At 34.1% G+C, this 23,747-nt stretch overlaps 1 protein-coding gene across 9 annotated transcripts in view; it reads right to left on the bottom strand.

Moving 5' to 3' along the window:
- LOC146997262 (uncharacterized) overlaps positions 1 to 23,747 on the bottom strand; it is a 135,423-nt gene that overhangs the window by 75,523 nt on the left and 36,153 nt on the right. For 7 of the 9 annotated variants that reach the window (XM_085816311.1, XM_085816314.1, XM_085816315.1 and 4 more), the window contains exon 2: positions 2,902 to 3,122. The gene's annotated coding sequence lies outside the window, so the exon portion shown is untranslated. Of the gene's footprint in view, positions 1 to 2,901; positions 3,123 to 6,399; positions 6,419 to 7,126; positions 7,237 to 23,747 lie in introns of those variants that run through there. The other 2 variants (XM_085816307.1, XM_085816309.1) reach the window with 2 other exon arrangements.

Genomic DNA, 23,747 nt, shown 5'->3' with positions numbered 1-23,747 from the left:
GTGCAAGTAACCAAATACTTAGCAACTTTGGCCTGGACTTGGCAGTTTTCCTCTTCTCCAAGTTATCCATATGAACAACTTTACCTGAATGTCTGCTTTTCTCAGTTTTTTGCTCATTTGGTCAAAAACTGTTAAATTTGGCATATTAATGGACAGTAATTCTTTCTTTGATAGAACAGTCAAAAATCTCTAAAATACAATTCATATGAATTTGATCATGTTTAGAATAAATTTTAGTTTATAATTAAAATTAAAGAAATACGTCTTAAGTTTGGCTATAGTATTTCAAGCAAGAAATTATCCAACAATGATGAGATACATTTATATGAATTTGAGATAGATTAACTGTATCACTTGTCAAATTGTTGTCACCAAATATTAGCATCCTATATTATTTTTAAAGAAATTAAATAAAGAAGGATCTACATGAATTTATGCATGTTTCTTGCATTGTGAAAAAACTACCGTAGAGCAATCAAATATTGAATAATGCAGTCCTCCACCCAAACATGCGCATCTGGAAGTCCAAAATTTGAATTTGTTTTATTATCTATTTCATGTTTTACAAAAATTTAATATATTTTTGCTTAACAGACTCAATGATTTCAAACCAAGCAGTGGCAACATCGTACGAGTTTGGTGTTTGGCTGCTTTTAAATATCTTGCGATTTTGCTGTCAAATTGAATTTAATGTGGTAAAACTGAATACTGATATAGAGCTGATATAATAAACTGAGAAAAGACTGAAAAAAATTGAAAAATTGCAGAATGTATTCCTAATATATGTCTTTTATACTGTCTCAACAGTTAAAGCCCATTCTAAAAACAATTTGCTCAAAGTCCAGAAATGAATTTTCTGGTCTTTTATTAATATTTCAACAATTTAATGTATTTTATGCATTTTGAAATTATAATATGCATAAATATACTATGAAAAACGAAGTTGATGATATGTATAAACAAGCACCATAGCATGATATTTGAATTATACATTTAACTTAGTTATATATTTAATTATACAAATTAAACTACTGCTTATTATAAAGAAAACTATATTTAAGGAGGCAAAGAGTTGCATGTGGCTGTTCAGTTTACTGGAGGAAATTTTGATGAATTATAAAATTTCTGACCACACCCCAAATTATGACAAAAACTTAACAGTGCTTTGTATTTTCAGTTTGTTTGTTTAATAGTTTTTATGGGGAAGCACAATATTCTTAAAGTGAAGATGCCTTAATGGAAGACCTTTTAAGGGAAACTGTCTCCCACTCACATTACACAAGGAGAAAAGTAAGAAAATGCCCATGTAGCTAGTTAATTTGGGAGCATCGCATTTTCTGAACTGACGAAAATTTTAACAAACTGAAGTGAAATTTCAGAAACATTTCCCTTGCAAAATGTGTAAAAGAAAAATTAATCTTATCCCTTAGACACATTTTTTAGTAACTTTGCTACTCAGTCATTTGAGCAGCTTTCTCATTTTATTGGAATGTTTGTATAATTAATCAAACATTTTATTTTGTGTTATATTCATATTTTACATATTTTTCATTTAAAATTTCATATATTTTTCGCTTTTCCCATGAAAAATGAGTTCAAATCAAAATTCCAAATTGTCTCACATGTTGAACTCACAATATGATCTCACAAGCTTTTGAGATTATGTTTTAATACTATTTATAATGTCTTTAAAGCTTTAACTATTCTAATTAATGCTGATTGCAATTTATGTATCTAACACAGAAATATCAAATATGAGATTAAACTACAAAGTCAGAATGTAGCCATTTGCCATGTATGTTATGCTTGCTGTTTCATTTCATTTTAAAATAATAATTTAGAGGTATATGCATCAGTGAAATTTTTTTTATAATTTATCCTATGAAATTTAATTTAATTAAATAACTGCAAATTAAAATGAAAGTACTGTCTTCCAGGAATAGAATTTGAATTTACTGTTGTCTACTCATTTTTTAAAATAGTATGTTGAAGACAGAAATCTCAAGGTAGCTGAATAAACGAATTACTTTTAAAACTTATTAAGGAAGAGAGTTATTTATAAATCCATGCATTTTAACTTTCTTTAAGTTAATTTGTCTAGATTCTTTTTAAATCAAAATTATATAGAATAACATGTTTAATTTTTCCTCTTCAAGTAAGAACGCGAGTAAAATGCAAATAAAAGAAAACACAAATAGCCTGCTCTGTAGAGGCTAAAAGTTAGTGCTGTTAATTAATATGCAAAATTTGGCAAATAGTTGCCAAATATAAGCCAGTTGAAGACATGCAACTTAAGCAAAAGTTAACACCCAAGTAAGACAGGTAGAGATGCAAGATATTTTCTCAATGGAAAGGTATTATTTACTTGCAACCTGCCTCATTTCCCTTTCTGTGTGGAGGAGGGGGAGAAATTTCTGCTCTGAGTATACTAATTTCCCTTTCGGCTAATCTTCCACTGACTGAAAAGACACCAAATCATTCAAAATATCTCACCAATGTTCAGAAAAAATATGTTTTCTGTAATATGCAGAAACCGGTTTATTTGATTATGACAAAGCATGTCTATGTGCATATATCCCAAAACAATTAGAAATAAAATTAATCAGTCCATTTTATAAAAAGAGCCATAAAGAAAAAGTGTTACTTAGTGTTCGGTGTCTGAAAGAGTATTGCTTGGCAGCATTGTTTTACACCAAGCAGAGTTTGGCTTTAGTGTAACCCTAAAGTTATTTCGTTTTTGCCTTATTAGTATGTATGATTTTTGACTTGATGTGGGAGCATATGGTTGTTCGCTTTTAACTAAGTTACATAGGTAACTATAAGCACATGCGTGTGCTAGTATTCAATAATGTTGTTTTTGTTAAAATTAATTTGTTATTGTTAATATTACAGTCCACTTACTGAAGTTAAGTTTCATTAAATAAGTTGGAGCTATCTTCGGCAGGAACAGCATCTCATAAATCTAAATCAACTGCCTCCAGAATTCTTGGGCCTAGACCACAGAAAACAACAGCAGTATCTTCCACAAGAACAGAACACAGGTATGCTATTCTTCCACCTACTACATAATTGCAATATGTTGGATCAAGACTTGCTTCATGGAAACTTTCTTTTAGAAATGTCTAAAATAAAAGAAATAATAATAATAAATATTTCCACCTTAAATATACAATGAAACACACAGTATTAATAAATATTAATTCCCTTTTGTATACTAAATTTTTTGATGAAGCAAGTTCTAATCAGATTCAGCAAAGCCACACAAATATTTCCACAAAAATAATTATTATGTTATTATTATTTGCGGGTAAACAGCCTCAAATATTTAAATAAAGCATACAACTAAGAGGTCCATGATGAGTAAACCAGGTGTAATTATGAGTGTATGAGGGTAAATTTACGTATAATAATTTTTATCAGTTTTTATTTATTTACGGTGTCATCAATTACGATTTTAAAATAACTGTGTTTGTCTTATTGAATAAAATTCAGGTACACAAATAAATGATTACGACAATGCATTCAAGGATTATCCAGTCCTCGAGGCTTCCTTTTATTTAGCACTTTTATTTAGCACTATTTATTTAGCTTAAATTAAACTCATTCATGTTTGCAACATACAGAGAGAAGTACATGAGGAAAGCAATGAAAATATTCACACAGATAATATTTGAACTGAAATAGAATGAACTGCCAATGTACAATTACTTTATCCACTTGATTTATGACACATAAATTTGTGTTAACAGTTGAATATTCATCCAGAAAGTTGTATTTGTCAGCAATTTTCAAATGTATTTTATTTTTATTGCACGCAAACATTTGGTCATGAACCTCAGTAGTAATTTCTGCTTAATTAATTTATTGCGTTCATACATATACTGAATTACAAAAGCTCTAATATAATATATTTAAAAGAAACAGTAGACTACATATATAGTTGCTAATTTGTGATGCAATGAAACTTGTTAATAAATGATACCTAAATAAATTTACAATAAAAAAAATTCTCATTGATGATGACTAGAAGCTTCAGTCAATTTAACAGTACAATTTTGTTCCTACAATCATAATTCTAGACATGGCAAAAGAAAAACTCTGGCACTTAGGAATTTTTATGATGAATGGCTTTCAAAATAGCTTTGTTTATTTATTTAGATTTATTTGCCAATGTATGCAGTAAAAGACTATAGATAGGCGAATGAATCTAATAAGGATGCATTTTCTTATATTTAGTAACAAACAAAATACACAAGTTTTTTTTCAATACCTGACAAAATGTAGGCAAAAGCTATTCCATAGTGATTTAAAAAATTGACTGGACAGCTATAGCTACGACGCATGGACAGTATAGCAACATTTAAAAAAGTTTTCTGAAGTCAATTAACTTCTGTCCCTTTAAAAGTAATCCTCTTCTACATTCATATGTCATTCTAGCATTAGAATCATGCCTAGAATGCCTATGCCAAAAGTTATTTAGCCAAAAATTTCATGCTACACAAGAACGTAAATTTAACCAGTTATGATTTAGAAATTTACACTTCTCCTTTTCATTTCCCTATCAGAATGCAAACTAGTTCGAGAAAACTTGAGGATTACAGATTTTAAGACAAAGCCTGTTTCTGCTTCTCGAGGCCACATTTACTAGATTTCACTATCTCAGTAATTTATTATTATATCTATCTCACTATCTCAGATAAGATCACAATCCAAAGTCTCTGGCTTTGGATTGTGACTGCTGACATTTAAATTGTTATGCTGGTGAGAAGTTTGAGCCAACTTCCCATTAAATGAATTGTGCAATATTTGATTACAGGATTAGTTTTAATTTGAATTTGAATGTGACTTTTAAGATAGCTTGCGACAAGTCATTGTTTGACTTTGTTAAACATGAGATGTGCAGTTCAAGGATCTGATTTAATAAAAAGGTTATATTTTAACCATCAGAAGTCTTTGTCAGTCAGCCAAGCAATAATTCACTTCAAGTCCATTAGGAGTTTGAATATCAGTTTATGCTGCGAAAGAGCATCAAACTCTATACACTGAAGAGAGATTTTTTTCATTCCTACCTTCAAAAAGTGAATACAGCAAGCTACTGTGTATTGTGTAGGTTGTATTTTGTGCAACAAAAAGCAAGGAAAAGGTGGGAGCATGAAACCAATGAAAATGTACCTTTAAGCACACTTCATGAAGATTTTATAGGACCGTTACTATAAACAAACAAGAATTGACCCCTGTAGACGCTTTTATAAAGTTTGTCTAGCTGTATCAGTAAAGCTGACATCAGCCCAAGATTCATCTTTGGAGATCCTTTTAGAATAATTACAAACAGAGATACGGCTTTCACCTCAAAGAACTGCCCAGATGATTACTGTGCAAAAGATAAAAACCCAGTACATATTCTAAACTACAGGCATTCTGTGAGGAAATGGTCAAGCAGAAAGTATCCATTCAACTTTCATTCTAATTCTAGTCTTAGCCAAATTGTCTACTGAAGATCCAATAAAATGACACAAGTATGTTGCAGATGCCCAATGCATGTTAAACAGCCCTAACTGCAGAAGCACTAGGACATCAGCATTCTGTCAGCAGATCTGTCAGCAAAATATATTTTATTAAAGCAAGCAATTCATACAGCAGCAGAATATTACAAAGACTACTTTTTAAGGATACATGTGCCCTCCCCCTCTTTTATTCTATGGCTTCTGGAGCCAAACCTCATGCAGACATAAGGAAGAAACAGAAATAAGTGATTATCATTTACAAGAAAATTGTTTCTAACAGCTTATTATTTTTTTCAATTCAGTGTGACCATAACATTAGAAATGTAAAATTATAAAGAGACATAGAAAGGTGAATGCATTTCAGATTTATGATGCCATCTAAACCAATAGTAGAAAAAAAAATAATGAAAATATGTCTTATAAAAAATTAAACACACATGAAACAAAAAAACCTATGAAAAAATTACTTTTATTCACCCATTAAATATTAAAACTGCTAATGACATGATGTTTGGTTCAGAAAAGCATCAGTTGAATCAAAATTTTCTTCTAACAGATTAGCACGATCTGCAGCACTGCTTATGATGGTGTTGTCAATTGCCCAACATACCTTAAAAGTTCTTCTACCACTTACAGATTCTTGATACCAATGAATACAAATATCAGTTGATTTTGCAGAGGCAGGTAAACCCAGTATATGTATTGTTATTTAAACTGCAGGTTAAAATATGAAATAAAATTATGTAGAATAATTACTTCAAATTATTATTAAAACTCTATCTTTTTCATCTTTATACAGTTTCAAGGAATAAACATAACTTCAGGAATAGACCATCCTTAGATATACGAAATACTAATAAAAAAACAAATATTTTAGAAAATCAAAGTTTCTTACATTCAAATATTATTTTAGCTACAGTAGCTGAGAACAATGGGGTGCCCATTTGTTCCAAACTAACTGGAGCAGATTTATCTTGAATAATGCTGTTGTGAATATTTGTAAACATCTGAATCCTTTCTGATTACACTTTTTGTTTTTCTGCATTCTTGTGGTGTTCTATTCATTTATTGTTTTTAGGCTGATAATTTTGGGGTTTACTTGATTTCATCATTCATTTCCTTTATTCCTTGGCAGCAATTTTTGCTACCCATTTGGGAATGAGAACTTGTCAACTTGGTGCTTTTATGGGAGATTTGCAAAAACACATTTTCAAAGCCAGGGTTCATACACATTTCTGCACATGGAAATTAAGTACTTTTAAAGACTTTTAAGGACCATTAATGAAAAAAAATTAAGGACCTATGAACAAATGGGAACTGAATAAATTCAATTAAAAATATTATCTATGCCTGAACTTCACTTTTGTAACACCATCCTAAAAATAATATATAGATCCGTAAGTAGGATGCATTATTATTAAGCATAGCTTAATTAACATTATAATTAATAAGTGTGACAATAAAATTAACTTTATGGAATTTATCAAGTAGCATTAAATATTTTACACTTATAATAATTGGACATATTTGAAAGAAGATAAGTGGCATTTTATTTATGTTTTACAAATAGTTAGCTTTATGTTTATTATTATTATTAATGTTTCATTTTGTAACATACTCACTCAGTCTAGAGATTTAATAAATAGTAAACAGATTTTATGTCAAGGGGCATAGGTTAAAATGAAATCATAATCAGCATGATTCATAACAAAAGACTGGTTGTTGTCACCATTGCCTAGAAAGAGACCTGCTGATCAAAACAAACCTGAGAGGCCTGATGTAGGCACGGTTGGCAGGTTCTGAAAGTTAGCTGGGCTCCGTCTGACGCAGTTACTGTCATAATTTCATGTAGAGTTTCAGGGGTTGAGACTCAGATAATATACTTTAAGGTTCTAATAAGCCAATAAAGCATCAGAGGTGATAAGTTATTTTTCAGTATTTTAAGTGTCACTAGATGCGAAGAATAAGTTTTACATAAGTTTTTACATTTTTGTGTTTTATGTTGTGATCACATTAAGGGTTAATGAAAGGCAATAACTCGCTTTAATATGCAGAGATAATTTTTAAAGGTAAGCAGTTAGTTATAAGTAATTAAATTAGGTATTAGATAACCTCAGTCATTATGGATTTACATGGTCACTATTAAATTTTATTTATTTTTTAACAATATTTGTTAAAAAAGGCGCTAGTAAAATCACAATCTAATGAAATTTCACAGTTTAAAATACCTATAATTTGTAGGGTTTATATTTATTTTAACTAACATTTATTTTAAGTTTAAACTATCTTTCCTGTCAAGCCTTGCTTTCCCCTGGAACTGCCAATGCCAGAATATGTAAATTTTAGTAGAACGCGCAAGGATTCAAATTATCAGCGGAAGTATTATGATTTAAATAGAAAGGAAACGAGTTCGGTGTGTGATATTCTTACTTCACGAGCGCGGAGGTAGTTAGCGAGAAATTGAAGAACCCTGCGTTTCGGCCTATGTGCTTGGCGGGAAGTAGTGTTAATCGTTCAAGTGAGCTTCAAGTCTGCTGAATTAGCAGCGGTATTGAAACGCGGTGAGTTAGTTATTTTTAGAGAGCCTCGTAGTTAGAGTCTTGTCTTTAGTTTCTTTTCAGGTTATTATTTTTATTTGACCACCGAGTTGGCACAGTCCGTGAGCGTCAAGAGCACGCAATTGTAATTTATTACGTTGAATAAAAAGGGACTTAAACCCTTCACAAGACTCTGTCTTTTATCCAGTTTTCACAGTCACCCCTTGGTTGTGTGCAAGTTGGAGGCGCGCAACGCTACATTGGCGCCCGAACACTTATCGAACTGAAATGGCCGAAAATTGGATGGAAGCCGCTGGACAACACCAAGAAATGACAAACCAGTTGGAAGGATTTGGATACCTGGTCCAGACTTTGAGAGCGTCAATCAAGCCAAACGTCCATTTCGATGGAAAAAATTCGGTGGCGGTATTTCTAGAAGGTCTAGAAAACCACTTTCAGCTCGACCCTGTTCCTGAAAGACAAAAAGTTGCCATCGCCACATCAGCAGTAAGAGGACAGGCCGCGCTATGGTGGAAAAATATAGGCAAATTTTTATTAGGGGTATTTGGAAGCCAGACATATACATTTGAAAATTTCAAAAAATCGTTAGTAAAGGCCTTCCCCATAGTGAAAGATCGCGCACGGCTGGAAACCGAACTATATAGTTTCTATCAACGGGATATAGCAGAATTGACGGACTTTATTCTACGAAAAATCAAGCTAACGGATATGCTGTATGGAAAGAAACCCAATGCGGAGATTATTGAAATAATATTACCAAGATTGTTACCCGCTGTTCAAGACTACTTTGAAATTAGAAACCCAAGCACATTACAGGAACTCTTCGAATTGGCGGTGAAGTTTCAAAATCGCAGAATAGCGGAAAAAGCGAGAGGGGAAACATATTCTCAAAGTACCCGAAGGAAATCTTCAAATGAGGAAACCAGAAATGGATATCACTCTTATGGGGGAAAGAGCTATCAAGCTAACTCATCGAAACTCGAAGGTCAAGGCCCAAAAAGAAAATTTGAAAATAAACATCCGCGTACCCAGAAGGCACAGATTGAAAGGAAAGCTTTAAACGAGTAGAGGGGCCTGTGAAAGGGAGGGTCCAGACCCCGGAAGTTTTAAAAAAACCCTCAAACAGACATTTAAATACGGTCATCGTAAAAAACTCACAGCTACCAATTATACAAGTCCTGGTTGGCGATGTACCAGTAGAAGCCCTCATCGATACAGGAGCAGAAGGAAATTTTATGAGTGAAAATTTCTTCAAAAAGAATTTTTATAGGGTACGATTATTTAAAACCAAAAATACGGAAATTATAGCGGCGCAAGGAAAAACATGTCACTGCATCGGGAAATTATCATTAAACTTACAGGTAAAAGAGGAAAGTCTCAAAGTATTAATTTTTGTAGTGAAAGATCTGCAAAACTCTCTTATTTTAGGTATGGAGTTTTTAAGGGCCGCGAGGGCCAAATTAAATTTTCAAGATAGTTCCGTGGTGTTGGAGATGGACCAGAGGGTGGTGGAACCTGTGGAGACACCGCAAGTGGACCTTAGCCATCTGAATGACCATGAAAGAAAAGCAATACAGCAAGTGGTGAGTAATTTTTCTCATTTGTTTTCAGAAAAACCAGGAAACTGCCAAATAGTCACACACAAGATTGAATTAAATGCCGAAAAACCTTGTAGGACTAAACCTTATCGGTATGACAAACAAAAAGACGTAATCATCGAAGAACATATTCAGGAGATGTTAAAGAATAAAATAATAACGCCCATAAATAGTGAGTACGCGAGTCCAGTTGTACTATGTAGGAAAAAGAACGAGTTTCCTCCTTCGGATAAAAGGGCTTGGAGGTTTGCTATTGATTACAGAAAACTAAATAGTATTACCAAATTTCCAGTTTACCCTTTGCCGGTTATAGACGAGATCATTAGACAGATCAAATCGACAAGATATTTGTCTACTTTGGACTTAACGTCTGGCTACTATAAAATAGCTATGAGACTCGAAGATATACATAAAACCGCGTTTATAACAAAATCGGGCACTTATGCATTTTTACGCATGCCTTTTGGGTTGTGTGGGGCCCCATCAACGTTCCAGAGAGCTATGGACATTGTTCTAAAGCCTGTCCTAGGAAAATCAACTTTAATTTATCTAGATGATATAATTATAACGAGTAGTACGTTGGAATAACACATTAATGATCTAGAACAAGTTTTTAAATTATTAAAAGAGGCCGGTCTTACAATTAACGCCTCAAAATGCAAGTTCGCAACTAAAGAACTTAAATATCTCGGTTATAAAATTTCGCAAAAGGGTATAGAAACGCAAGATTCAAAAATAAAAGCTATTAAGAATTTACCACCGCCCAACACCGCCAAGAAACTTTCTTCTTTCCTTGGGTTATGTTCTTACTATCGATCTTTCATAAAAGATTTCGCTAATATTGTTGAACCACTCTTAGTAATCAAAAGAAAAAGGGGTAAATTTACGTGGACAGCGGAAGCTAACACAGCATTTGAAAGATTAAAAGAAGCGCTCATTAATGCCCCTGTTTTAAAATTCCCGGAGGGGGACGAAAACCTGGAAATTGCAGCAGGTGCGTCAGACTATGCGGTGGGTGCGGTTCTTATGCAAAATAACCATCCTCTGGCATTTTTTAGTAAAACACTGAATCAGACACAAAGGAATTATACAGCTACAGAAAGAGAAACATTAGCCGTATTAATGGCTGTACACAAATTTCGAGTTTATTTCGGCAAATCGCCAGTAACAGTCTTTTCGGATCATGCGGCTGTTGGTAGACTTTACTCGGGAAAAAACCTAACGCCCAGGTTAATAAGATGGGCTTTAAAACTCCAAGAATATAATATCACAATAAAATATAAACCGGGTAAGGAAAACAATGTAGCTGACGCACTTTCTCGTATAAAACTGGACGATGAAGGAAATGAACTTAAATGCGCTGTGTTGACTTCAAAAATTTTAGATTCTAGAGATACGGTTATTACTGAACTGAAAGCTGATCCTCAATTTGGAAATATCTATGCTTATTTGAAAGACCCCGAAAGCTTCGAGCACACAGATATCGATGTGATAAGAAATAGAGCAAAAAACTATGAAATAATAGATAATTTATTATTCTATACGAAAACAACAAACGAAAATCTTGAGTATAAACCAGTCATCCCAGCCTCGCTTCGATTAAGCATTTTGAAGGAATTACACGAAGCAAAAACAGCGGGCCATTTAGGGGTCAGAAAGACTATAAAAAGGGTACGCGAGGCGGTATATTTCCCGCAATTATACAAAATAGTAACGGCGTATGTCAGGTCCTGCAATCAATGTCAGTTAATAAATGATATTAATTACAGCCCGGCCGGGTACTTAAATAGCATTCGCGCTACATTTCCGAATGAAATTTTAGGCATAGATCTTCTTGGTCCCTTCCCCCAGAGCGAGTTAAATAAAAATCGTTTTCTTTTAGTAATAGTAGATCATTTTTCAAAATGGACAGAAATTGTTCCACTTAAACGCGCGTCAGCCAAAACAGTCGCAGATGCATTCTTACACAGATACATTTTAAAATACGGTGCACCGATAAAAGTCATTAGCGATAACGGAAAACAATTCATTAGTCAAATATTTGAAAACATATGCAATGGACTTGGCATACGCCATATCAAAATGGTTCCGTATAGACCACAGGCTAACATAGCAGAAAGAGTTAATAAAAATATAGTAAAAATAATTCGCAGTTACGTGAGCACACATCACAAGCGCTGGGATGGCTACATAAATGAATTAGCTTATGCTTTAAGAACGGCAAATCATGATACTACGGGGAAAACTCCAGCAGAATTATTTTTAGGCAGAAAGTTAATTACGCCTTTAGATAAATTATTCTTTGTGCAACAAAGAGAGCAGGAGTTCAAACAAAAAGATGTGCAAAAGCTGATTGATCAGGCGCTTAAAAGCTCGGATACTGCAAGAAATAGGCAGAAAATATATTATGATAGAAAACGCCGTGAAGCAGATTTTAAAGTTGGGGATAAAGTATTGAAGCGGAAATTTTCTTTATCAAGTGCCCCAGACAATTTTACGGTAAAGCTAGCTCCAAAGTTTGAAGGCCCCTATGTAATTCAGGAAATCAAAGGAGTAGTATTATATCTTAAGAACGAGAGAGGGGAAATCTGTAAAGCAAGTCCCGACCAGGTGAAAAAATACTATAATCCAAATGATTTTGAAATCCTTAAAAGTTTCTTGCAGGACTCAAGTCTAAACGAAGTAGAAGGTCCAGAGACAACAACAACTATTCCACCACCCAAGAAACAGAGAACTGAAGAGAGACCTAGCCCTTCTAAAACCCGGACGTCGGTATCAAAAAGAAAAAATAACTTTCAGACTCCAGCGTTTAATAAAAACAAAAATACAGATGCACCGAGTAAAGAAACCGTGGTAAAAAGAAAAACACCACCTACAAAGGATTGCAGGAGAAATTATACATCAAGGAGAACGCGCACACGGCCACAGAGTCAGGTGCCAGCAAGGCCGCCGTTCCGGAAACTGAAACGGCAACAGGAGGCACAAAAATACGACGAACAGAAGAAATTCAAGGACTCCAGACCGGAGGACGTCAAGACCAGCCGTCCCAGGGAAAAACGGAAATGCCAACCACCAGACGATTACTCCGCCAAGAGGCCAGCATGTAGAGGACGCAAAAGAAAAAGTAATGTGGACGACACTCGGAGGTCAATAAGGAGAAGATTGACGTCCATGAAACCTCTAACTTGGGAGCAATATTGCCAAAAACGAATGACGGAGTTTCAAGCATCGAAAACTCAAAGATAAGTTAAAACCTTCTATAAATTTTTTTTCTCTTTTGTTCCGAAATGTTATGCATAAGTATGAAGTTCTATGTTTTGACGAAAGTCAATATGTCTCGGTTGAGACTTAGGTTTGTTTTACTTTATTTAGCTAAGGCAAAAGTATTATTTTCTTTAAGTGTAAAAGCTAAAAACAAGCATTTTCTGTTGGTCGAAAGACTAATTCTGTTATGTTAAAGCCAAAATTTGGCCGAAGATAAAAATAACTTCGTATTCTTGTATTAATAAGAATTTTAGTTTCAGTGCCGCCAGCTTGGCGAAGAATGAGTAAAGTAAAAATTTATTTTCTCTTATTCATTTTATGGTAAATTGTAAAAATCATATGTATTAAAATTTTGTAAATGTACGTAAATACTTGAATGTTATGTAAAAGTAGAATTTAGTCTAGAAGCATAAAATTGTAGATGCTAAAAGTGAATGCTTAAAAGCAATGAAGTCAAAATTTAAGTATTAAACTGTAAAGTCATGCTTTAGAGCGAAAGCCTGCATGTTTAAAGATGAATGAGGGGGAAGTTAGAATGAATGTGTTTTGTAAGGTTCTCCACCTACATTTGAATTTTTAAGAATATTAAAGTAGCTCATTGAGTTGTAGAATGTCGAGTAAGGTATGTCTATTTGGTCGTTGAATTCTAACAAATCATGGTGGTTAGGGGAAGTGTTGTAAGACTAAAACACGAATATTCCCGTTTGACACCATACACGGTGGAGAGCCAGGGTAAAGTTAAATTAATGCTTGAAAAATTGAATGAATGTGAAGTAAGCAATAACTAAGAAAAACAAATCGTTTAAAAACAAAAATTTATTGTGCCAAGAAAGTGTAAATTATAATGTATTTAGAAAGATACTGATACTTATTCCTTCCAGATGCTGGAAGGAAAGACCAAGATTGATTGAGTAAATCCAGGAAAAGTTGCTGTAAGAAGAGAGAGTTATAACGATCAACAGAATTTTAGTATACAATTTGTTACATAAGATTTTTTTTGTGTAAACGAGGTTCTCGCCAGTTAGTTCAGAATTAGAGAAACTTACAACAGGTCGTTTGTAGGACCTGCTTCCAAGTTTTCCAAATTCTGGCAGCGGCAAATGTAGGGTTTATATTTATTTTAACTAACATTTATTTTAAGTTTAAACTATCTTTCCTGTCAAGCCTTACTTTCCCCTGGAACTGCCAATGCCAGAATATGTAAATTTTAGTAGAACGCACAAGGATTCAAATTATCAGCGGAAGTATTATGATTTAAATAGAAAGGAAACGAGTTCGGTGTGTGATATTCTTACTTCACGAGCGCGGAGGTAGTTAGCGAGAAATTGAAGAACCCCGCGTTTCGGCCTATGTGCTTGGCGGGAAGTAGTGTTAATCGTTCAAGTGAGCTTCAAGTCTGCTGAATTAGCAGCGGTATTGAAACGCGGTAAGTTAGTTATTTTTAGAGAGCCTCGTAGTTAGAGTCTTGTCTTTAGTTTCTTTTCAGGTTATTATGTTTATTTGACCGCCGAGTTGGCGCAGTCTGTGAGCGTCAAGAGCACGCAATTGTAATTTATTACGTTGAATAAAAAGGGACTTAAACCCTTCACAAGACTCTGTCTTTTATCCAGTTTTCACAGTCATCCCTTGGTTGCGTGCAAGTTGGAGGCGCGCAACGCTACAAATTTATGACATTGATTCTAAAACGATATTAGGATAATTACACATTAAAAGCTACAAAACCATTTATATTTTGTAGCAACAACACTCAACAAAATAGTTATGCATCTTTTTAATTTGAAGCCTTCCCAGACATTTTGAGTAATTTATATCGATTTCCTTCTCTTGAACCATCTTTACTAACAATTATAAATTTGTCTCATTATGCGAAAGAATGTCCTGACTAGTTTCTGCGTGTTTTATCTCCTAACCTGTCAACCTCTCCACAATGTACTTATGAGGGTTTATTTGATCTGGTAAAAGTTAAATAGCCCCCAAACCCCTGACAGTTGTGAAGCAAATTATTGCTGTGTCTGAAAGTAACTACAAAGTCAGACAAAGGTTTAAACAAGCTTCTTATTTAAAAAGAACTTAGAACATAGAGGCATGTTCTTATGCTAACAAAATCAACTGCAGCTCGTGGTAATGTAATTAAACAAGAAGAGTCAAATTCAAACTAAAAATATCAACTAGCGGTCAAAGACTATACAACTTAATTTCATTTAACTCACTCTATCGTTGTAACAAACTCAAATGTCGGCAACGGTAATGCAAAGACAAATAATTACAAATTATGAGAGCTGGTAGGAACTAATGCAGGGAGCAAGTGGAGGTCAGAAACACTCTTGCCTTACATTCCAAAAACCTCAGTTTAAAAACTGTCTAAGTGATTTGCATTCTGGTAAGGAAATAGAAATGGGAAATTAGAGTAAAAGCTGAAATTGTAAACAACTGGGTAAGTTACATAATAATAACTGTACATATCTTTGAAGAATAATTTTCTTTCTCTTTATGTATTCAGTTTATTTCTTCTCCATTTCCTTTTCATTTTAGAATTTTTAGATTTAATTAAAGATTTCTGTTATTCTAAATAAAATAAATACATTTAGAATGTATAGAAAAAGCAGCTAATTTTATTTCTTTAGTAATATGAACATTCAGAAGAAATATGAAATATAGATGATAAGGTTCGGTTACAGAGCTGATGTGGCATAATTTTCAGAATTTATTGACACACCGAGCAACAAAATCTAGAAATGGCAAAACTTTTAGCATTTAGAACAGGCACTGGAAGCAGTATTTAAGATCCACAGAAACTACATCAGGTGAGAAAATGCTTAGTGCCAGCCGTGTATATGATGCATTAAGACATATTAGATGAATCTTTTAAATTGTCAGTTTTCAATTTCTTTATTAGTAAAAAACATTTTCTATAATGCCTGTCCATATGATAAGATTAGAAGCATTTCTGATATTCTCCATGCTCATGTCTAATGAGAAGTAGAGAAAATAAAGGAAGATAAAAATGTTAAGAAGATTCTAGTATCAGAAGTAAAACTTTCAACTATAAAACCAATGTTTTCACTTTTCTTCCAGACGTTCTCCATAAAGTAAGAAACTGCGTGTTAATACCATCGAGACATTTTTCATTTTTCTGGAATCTTCTGTAATCGTGGGTCTATCAATCTTGCCTTCATATCTTTCTAAACTTTCCAAGCTGCAATGTCTAAAATCCTAAAGCAAAATTACCCCTACCAATTCTGTAACAGCATGACTAATAAAATCATTAATAATTAAAAAATTAAATAATTCACTAATCAATGCTTAAAATAATTACCGTATTTGACGGCATATAAGACACACTTTTTTTCCTAAATTTGGTCTCAAAAAAGTTACCTGCATCTTATCCATGAAGGACAGTTTCAATACTTAATGCTATTTTTAGCCCGGATAAAGATCTAGACACACATAACTTTTTCTACATCTACATGTGTGTGGCCTTCTAAATAAGGGTGCGTCTTATGTGCCAGTGTGTCTTACATGCCGTCAAATATGGTAAATAGTGCAAGTTAAAATTTAACAAAATACAAAGAGATAAATTAAAATTTAATATGATTTTTAATATAATTTTATTAGTAAAAATAAAATTTTCAAGATGTAATTTCTACTGAAATTTTGCTCAGGTACATAAAAGAAGTGTAGGGCTCCGGGTAGAATTATGATTTAACTGCAAAACTAAGAAGTACCGGAGCTGGGCTCCTGTGGGCTTGGTTGCAAATTAAGCTCTGGAGAAAACTGATGCATATTCTGAGAATTCTGAATACTCTGAGACAATTACATGGGAAAAACTCGATAAATATCATAAAAAATTTTAAAATAGATTTTTAATTAATTACATAGCTATTTTGCTTTTGCTAAGAAATGTTTTAGAATAGGTGCTTTACAGCATTATACCTTGCTTATTTTTCACATTCAAAAATATTGTATAATAAATGGCCAAAATGGAACTTTATAATATGACAGCGAAAAATACAAATGCTTTATTTTAATGTTATTTCTTAAATACAATTCCAAAATATTACCATTATTTAAATGAAATTTATCAATGTTACAATGTTCTGAAAAATATCATTGAAAAATTCCCAGATCTCGGAAATAAAAATTTTCTATAGAAACTGATCTTAAAATCGCCAAAATGTTGATAAACAGGCAAATTTAGAACCATTTAATAAAAAAATTCACATCCCCAAAAAGTGAAAAGTTCTTTAAGAACTCTTCATTATAAAAAATGAAATAATTTCGAAATGCTTATGTTTCACTTCGTGCTCAGAAACTCAAGTATCCCACTATTTATATTAGAAATAGGAACAAATTATAACCCATGAACCCATTCAAAAGATAACCAAAAGATTATCAGCTCCAAAAATATTCCTCCAAAATATTGTTGCGTGCGTACGGGTTCGTTATGAAATGAATGCACAAGTCCGATGAAAAATGAACAAAAATTTATTATTATCACAACAAAAATGCTTAAATTTTCTCAAATTATCATACAGTATTACAATATCTCACAGTAGTTTTCTTTTAACTACTCAAATGTCCAATAGAACGTAATTCAAAACAGCTAAAGAACGCTAATCCGCGAATTCGCTATAATCAACAACGGTAGTTTTCTAAACAACAACAAACTAAGCAACTACTACAAACTGAGATGTTTTCCTCCTTTTATAAGATTTTAAAATCACGCGCTAGAATTTTCCAGTACTTTCTAGAAATCAAAAAGAGATATTTATTTATTTAATGCACGCGCTCTTGTATTTTCAATTTTCCGGCTTAGCTTTCTTTTAATATTCGTCACGCGCTGCACTGCGCGAGAAATAAAACCATTTAATTTATAATTGAACTAACATTAGCTTTTTAAATACCAAATTCGTAACACTGCCCCCTTCCCAAGGACAGCACGTCCCGGGCAGTACAATCCCTGGACAGGAAGCTAAACTTATAACTGTGGCATAAATGCATTAATAAGCATTACATTACAATAATAAACAACATGAACAATAAATGCAATACATAAAACAAATCAAATGCTATCAAATACAAATCAAATACACATTTAAAAACAAAATGGACCATGGTCTTATACTATTTACAATTATTTACATTATGTACTATGGCCATAGTAATGAGCTAACATGTCGTAAGAGTTCGAAGATTCACGGATCCGAACCACGACGTCATTCGTGTTCAGCACTGTATATGGACCATCCGAAAGTGACTGTAATTTAGGACTCAGTCCTTTTCGTTGAATCGGGTTCCACAACCACACCTTGTCTCCTTTGTTGGATCTATGTCTAGTAGCTCTTGTGTCGCATCTGGTCTTCATTTTCTCCGTCGCCAAGTTGACTCGCTTTCGTGCAGAACGATGCATCCTCTCAAACCGGGCCTGGGCATCTTGGATGTGTTCCTCAGGCGATGAAGGCGCATTCGTAAGGCGACTAAACAGGCGGTCACAAGGCAGACGAAGGTCTTGACCGAAGAGCTTCTGAGATGGAGAATAGCTGGTAGTCTTGCGTTTCTTTTCGACCCTGGTATGATTTCGGCAGCTTCCCGAGCTCGATCTTTCGGACAAGGCGTCGACATTTCCAGGCGAGGATCCCTTTTGAGGATGGATAGTCATGCCATCAGATGCTGAAAGCAGCTTATTGTTTTTGAAATCTAAGAAAAAATTGTATTTCCTTAAAAAGTCCAATCCGAGTATGCATGGATCTGTAATATCCGCCACATATGCCGTGTGATGGTAGGCGGCACTTCCAAACGTGATGTTTACGTTTAACTTCCCAGTTATGTCCATCTTGTCACCAGACGCAGTCTGAAGGGTAACACAAGATGGCGTCCAAATAAGTTTATCTTTAAACTGTTCAGCTAAATCTTTCCTAATGATGGTAACATTAGCTCCTGTGTCAATGATCATATTGCAAGGAACTCCATCGATATTCCCATTGATGGACAGTCCGTTATTGTTGCCACTCACTATAGAGATCTTAAGCGCTTTAAAACAGGGTTTTTCATTATCTGGCAACCTCCGTTCCTTGATATGGTCATTAATTTGTTTCCTGCGTCGTTGCTCAGAAATTGTCTCAATTTTCGTACCCTGGGATGTTCTGCAATTCTTTCGTACGTGGCCTTCAGCTCCACAGTTCCAGCACTTTGGTTTCTTGTCAGTCCTTTTCCTTCCCGTGACATTTAATTGTCTGTTTAAATCATATGCCTTATTTTCCGTGCTCTGGGGAGTTCTGCAATTCCTTCGTAGGTGGCCTTCAACACCGCAATTCCAGCACTTTAGGGTCGGTTTCGTTTCACCAATATTTCGTCTTAAAGCATTCACTGGTCTTGTCAACTCATCCATTTTATTATCCGTGCCCTGGGGTGTTCTGCAATGCCGTCGTAGGTGACCTTCAGAATCACATCTCCAACATCTTACAGCCACTTCGTTCTCACTGCTACTCCGTATCAAAGCATCGACTTATCTGGATAAATCATCTAAACAAGCCATCAATTGGTCCCCTGGGTCGTGGACTCGCACAGCTCTGACTGGGTAGCGATCTCTAAGAGTTTCATGCTGGGCTGCCTCCAATTTCATGGCGTACACTAGAGCACTTTTTAAATCTTTTACATCCGCCATTTGTAGAGCTTTCTGTATTTCAGTATCTCGGATGCCGTCGATAAAGTATTGCAAGGACAGGATTTCCCTTGTTTCTGTCGGGCATTCCGAAAAGGCGAGATGGGACAGCCTTTCAACATCCGTGGCGAGCTCCTGAAGCGTTTCGGTGAGCTTCTGTTGACGAGATTTTAATTGGAGCCTGCTGTAGTCTTTTAAACACTTCTCCCCAAAGCGCAACTCCAAGGCGCCGGACAGAGCTTCGAAATCTAACCTTTTGTTTTCGGGAAGAGTCTGAAGGATATCCGCTGCGTCGGCTCTTAGAGAAGCGGCGAGATGACAGGCCTTAGCTTGGGAATCCCATCCATTCGCATCCGCCACGATAGAAAATTGTGTCTTATACACCTGCCAGGAGGTCTTCCCATCATATGTGGATAGCTTCAGAGGTGGACGAGCAGGCATTGGTAAGAATTTAAAATCATCACTCCTGCTCCCTGCCGACGCTACGAATTTCTTTAAAGTATCCATTTCTTTGGCAACTGCAGAAACTCTCTCATCAATTTGTTGTTCGATTTGGTGTTGGACGGCACAAACTCTTCCTTCAATTCGTTCCTTCACAGCAGAAACTCTTTCTTCAATATGTCCAACTTTATTTTCAACTGCGTCAATTCTGCCTTCCATAGCTTCAAATTTATTTTCTATTATGCAAGTAATTTCTCTTTTCATTTCTTCTTGACCAGCTTGAACGGCTTTCATTTCGTCCTTAACGGATTCCTGGCCCAATTTCATTTCTGCTTTAACGGATCTCATCTCTCCTTTAACGGAATCTTGGCCCAATTTCATTTCTACCTTAACGGAGTTGACGGCTCCTTCCATCTTTTCTTGGAAAGCAGCAAATGCAGTCATCATTTGCCTGAATTGTTCTTCCATCGCTCTTGTTATTGGCATTCAAATCCCACTTCTGACACCAAACATTGTTGCGTGCGTACGGGTTCGTTATGAAATGAATGCACAAGTCCGATGAAAAATGAACAAAAATTTATTATTATCACAACAAAAATGCTTAAATTTTCTCAAATTATCATACAGTATTACAATATCTCACAGTAGTTTTCTTTTAACTACTCAAATGTCCAATAGAACGTAATTCAAAACAGCTAAAGAACGCTAATCCGTGAATTCGCTACAATCAACAACAGTAGTTTTCTAAACAACAACAAACTAAGCAACTACTACAAACTGAGATGTTTTCCTCCCTTTATAAGATTTTAAAATCACGTGCTAGAATTTTCCAGTACTTTCTAGAAATCAAAAAGAGATATTTATTTATTTAATGCACGCGCTCTTGTATTTTCAATTTTCCGGCTTAGCTTTCTTTTAATATTCGTCACGCGCTGCACTGCGCGAGAAATAAAACCATTTAATTTATAATTGAACTAACATTAGCTTTTTAAATACCAAATTCGTAACAATATTAATTCACACTCAAAATGGCAGTCATAAAAACAGACAGAAATTTCAGATTAAATTTCAGGACCTTCTGTCGATTTTGGTCGAAATTAAGGACTTTTAAGGACCAAAAATCAATTCAAAAAAACTTAAGGACTTTTAAGGACCATACGAACCCTGAAAGCCAATTCTTTAAGATATTTCAGAGCCCATGTCCACTGTACATAAACACAGATCAGAAAGCCTGAAAGTTCAGTCATGAATCAGCTATGATATTTAGCAGTTAGCTGAATTTTAAGTTAGGGTCCACCCTGACAGGTATTTGAGAAACTTCACAATATATTTTGCATACTAAGAAGGAATACTTAATATCTGCATTTCTTTGAGTAATTTCTAGCTATTGTTGTGCTGTGTGTGCTACTTATTGTGCTTCATAATAAATAATAAATTGTTCATTTCTTTCAGCTTATCTGCACTTAGTATTTAAAGAAACATCAATAATCTATAATTCACAAATCAATTATTTCAAATAACCCATGGGCATATTCAGGGGCCATACACAAAGCGAAGAACGAAATGTCTGCGTTCGGATCAGACTAACAATAAAATATCAGTTTTTCTGATGTTAAGAGATTTAGTGACCAGCATTTCTATGCAGATTATTACAAAAAATAATGACCAATATTATTATTTCCTAAATGTAGATCTTAGTCGTATAATTGTATAGAATTCATGCTCATTTATATTGGCAGGCTTCAGTATTGGCATATAGCCAATTTGTAATATTATTTGCAAGCGTTAAAAATGAAAAATACTTTAAATAAATTTTTAACGATTATCAGGTTGTAATTGTAAAGAAATAAAACTTCTTAATAAATGGCTTATTAAGAATTAATCAAGTTCAAGTCAAAAAGAGGATCTGATGACATCATGATTATTCATTATCGGAGTTAACCCTTTGTGGTACGGTGTGCCTGGTCTGGGCACATCTAAAAATTTCCTTCTGTAGGCACAGAAAAATTGAATGAAAAATGATTTATAGATTACTCTGAACCTTCTTTATTTAAACTAGATGGCAAAAAACTGAATGAAAGAGGATTTATAGATTAATCTGAACCTTCTTTATTTAAACTAGATGGCAGCCCAACACAAATCAGTCCATATATTTTAGCAATGTTTAGTTTTTAAAACCCCTCATTTTTCAAAAACATCTGGTTGATCTTTGGATTATGGTAACTTAATGACTTTTTGGCGAAAATTTGGCGACCAACCCTGCTACAACAACCTGCTATTTTTTTTTTTTTGACGCCATTTTGTTTTCTCGAAGTAAAAGCACCCCCTCTCAACATTTTTTCCAACAATCTGCTAGCCGAACTACGCTTATGCTCGAACTTTTATAGAACAAAAGTGCTTAATCATGACAAAAATTAGGTGCGAAATTGGGAGAAATTGCAGAATCGCCCACTGCTTGCAGCATTTTTAATATTTACACATACACGATATCCATGTACACGTCGACCTATTTTCACTTAAAAAAACATCCCAGAATTGCACAAAAATGGCATTGCACACACTCTTGACTTTATCCATGTACATTGCTAAAGCCCTAGCTAGTAACCTTTATCGCCTTACCAAAATGTCGCCAAACTACCTGTTACCATATTCCAAAGATTAGCCTTTCCTTCGAAAATGAAAAACCCTCCCATTTTTCAACCAAAGTTTTATCAAGCATTATCATTTATATTTCCTGTAGTAATGTAATGGCCCAGTTAGTGCATGAGAAATAATTATTTTTATTTCATATATTTGTTCATATATTTAATTAAAATTAACTTTAATATTTTGTTAATATTCATATTTATATTTAAATTTCTTTATGCTGAATGGCAACTAGTTCTAGTTCTGATTCATGATTGCTAGGTTTTGGTTTCAAAACGTTGCTCGTAGCGTCGCATTTCGATAGCTGGAAAATAAAATGCAATAACTTAGCTATTTGTTTATAATTCATGCTGTTACTAGTCATAAATTAATTTTAAACATTAGTAGCCAAGGCTACATCGTGGTGACCCTGATTAATTTTCGAAATGTCAACAAATGACTCTTCTGAAACTGCTATGAAAGATACGATGCAGTCACCGGAGCTTCATAAGGTGAGTGTAAAAATACCTCCTTTTTGGATTGATAAACCGGAAATATGGTTTTTTCAAGTAGAAACTCAGTTTAAAATTAGTAATATCGTTTCAGAAGAAACGAAATTTAATTATTTAGTTTCACAGCTTGAACCTAAGTTCGTCGAAAATATTTGGGACATTGTAACGAACGATAGTGGCACAAAATATTCGGATGCTAAAATTAGGTTATTACATTTATTCAAAGAAAGTGAAAATGTACAGATTAAATGTTTGATTACTGGTATCGAACTTGGAGACATGAAATCAAGCCAACTTTTGCAGAAGTTGAGATCAGTTGCTACTACAGATGTGTCTGAAAATCTAATCAAAACTTTATGGCTGGAGAAGCTACCTGACTCCATAAAAAATATATTATTAGTTAGTGATGAAGATGTAACCAAGTTAGCGTCTATGGCAGATAAAATTAGTGATATGAATCAGAAACCAGAAGTATTTAGTACTAATGCTCCTTCCGTTCCCGCAAATGATTTAATGCAAAGAATTACCTTTCTTGAACAAAAAATTGATCAAATAACCATTCGCTCAAGACGCAGGGACTCGGA

Source organism: Stegodyphus dumicola, chromosome 5 (genome assembly GCF_044657685.1).
Source record: "Stegodyphus dumicola isolate Sdum_Otavi_A_Nest chromosome 5, ASM4465768v1".
Classification (NCBI taxonomy): domain Eukaryota; kingdom Metazoa; phylum Arthropoda; class Arachnida; order Araneae; family Eresidae; genus Stegodyphus; species Stegodyphus dumicola.
Note: the sequence above shows the minus strand (reverse complement) of the source record. Positions and strands in the feature narration are given on the sequence as shown.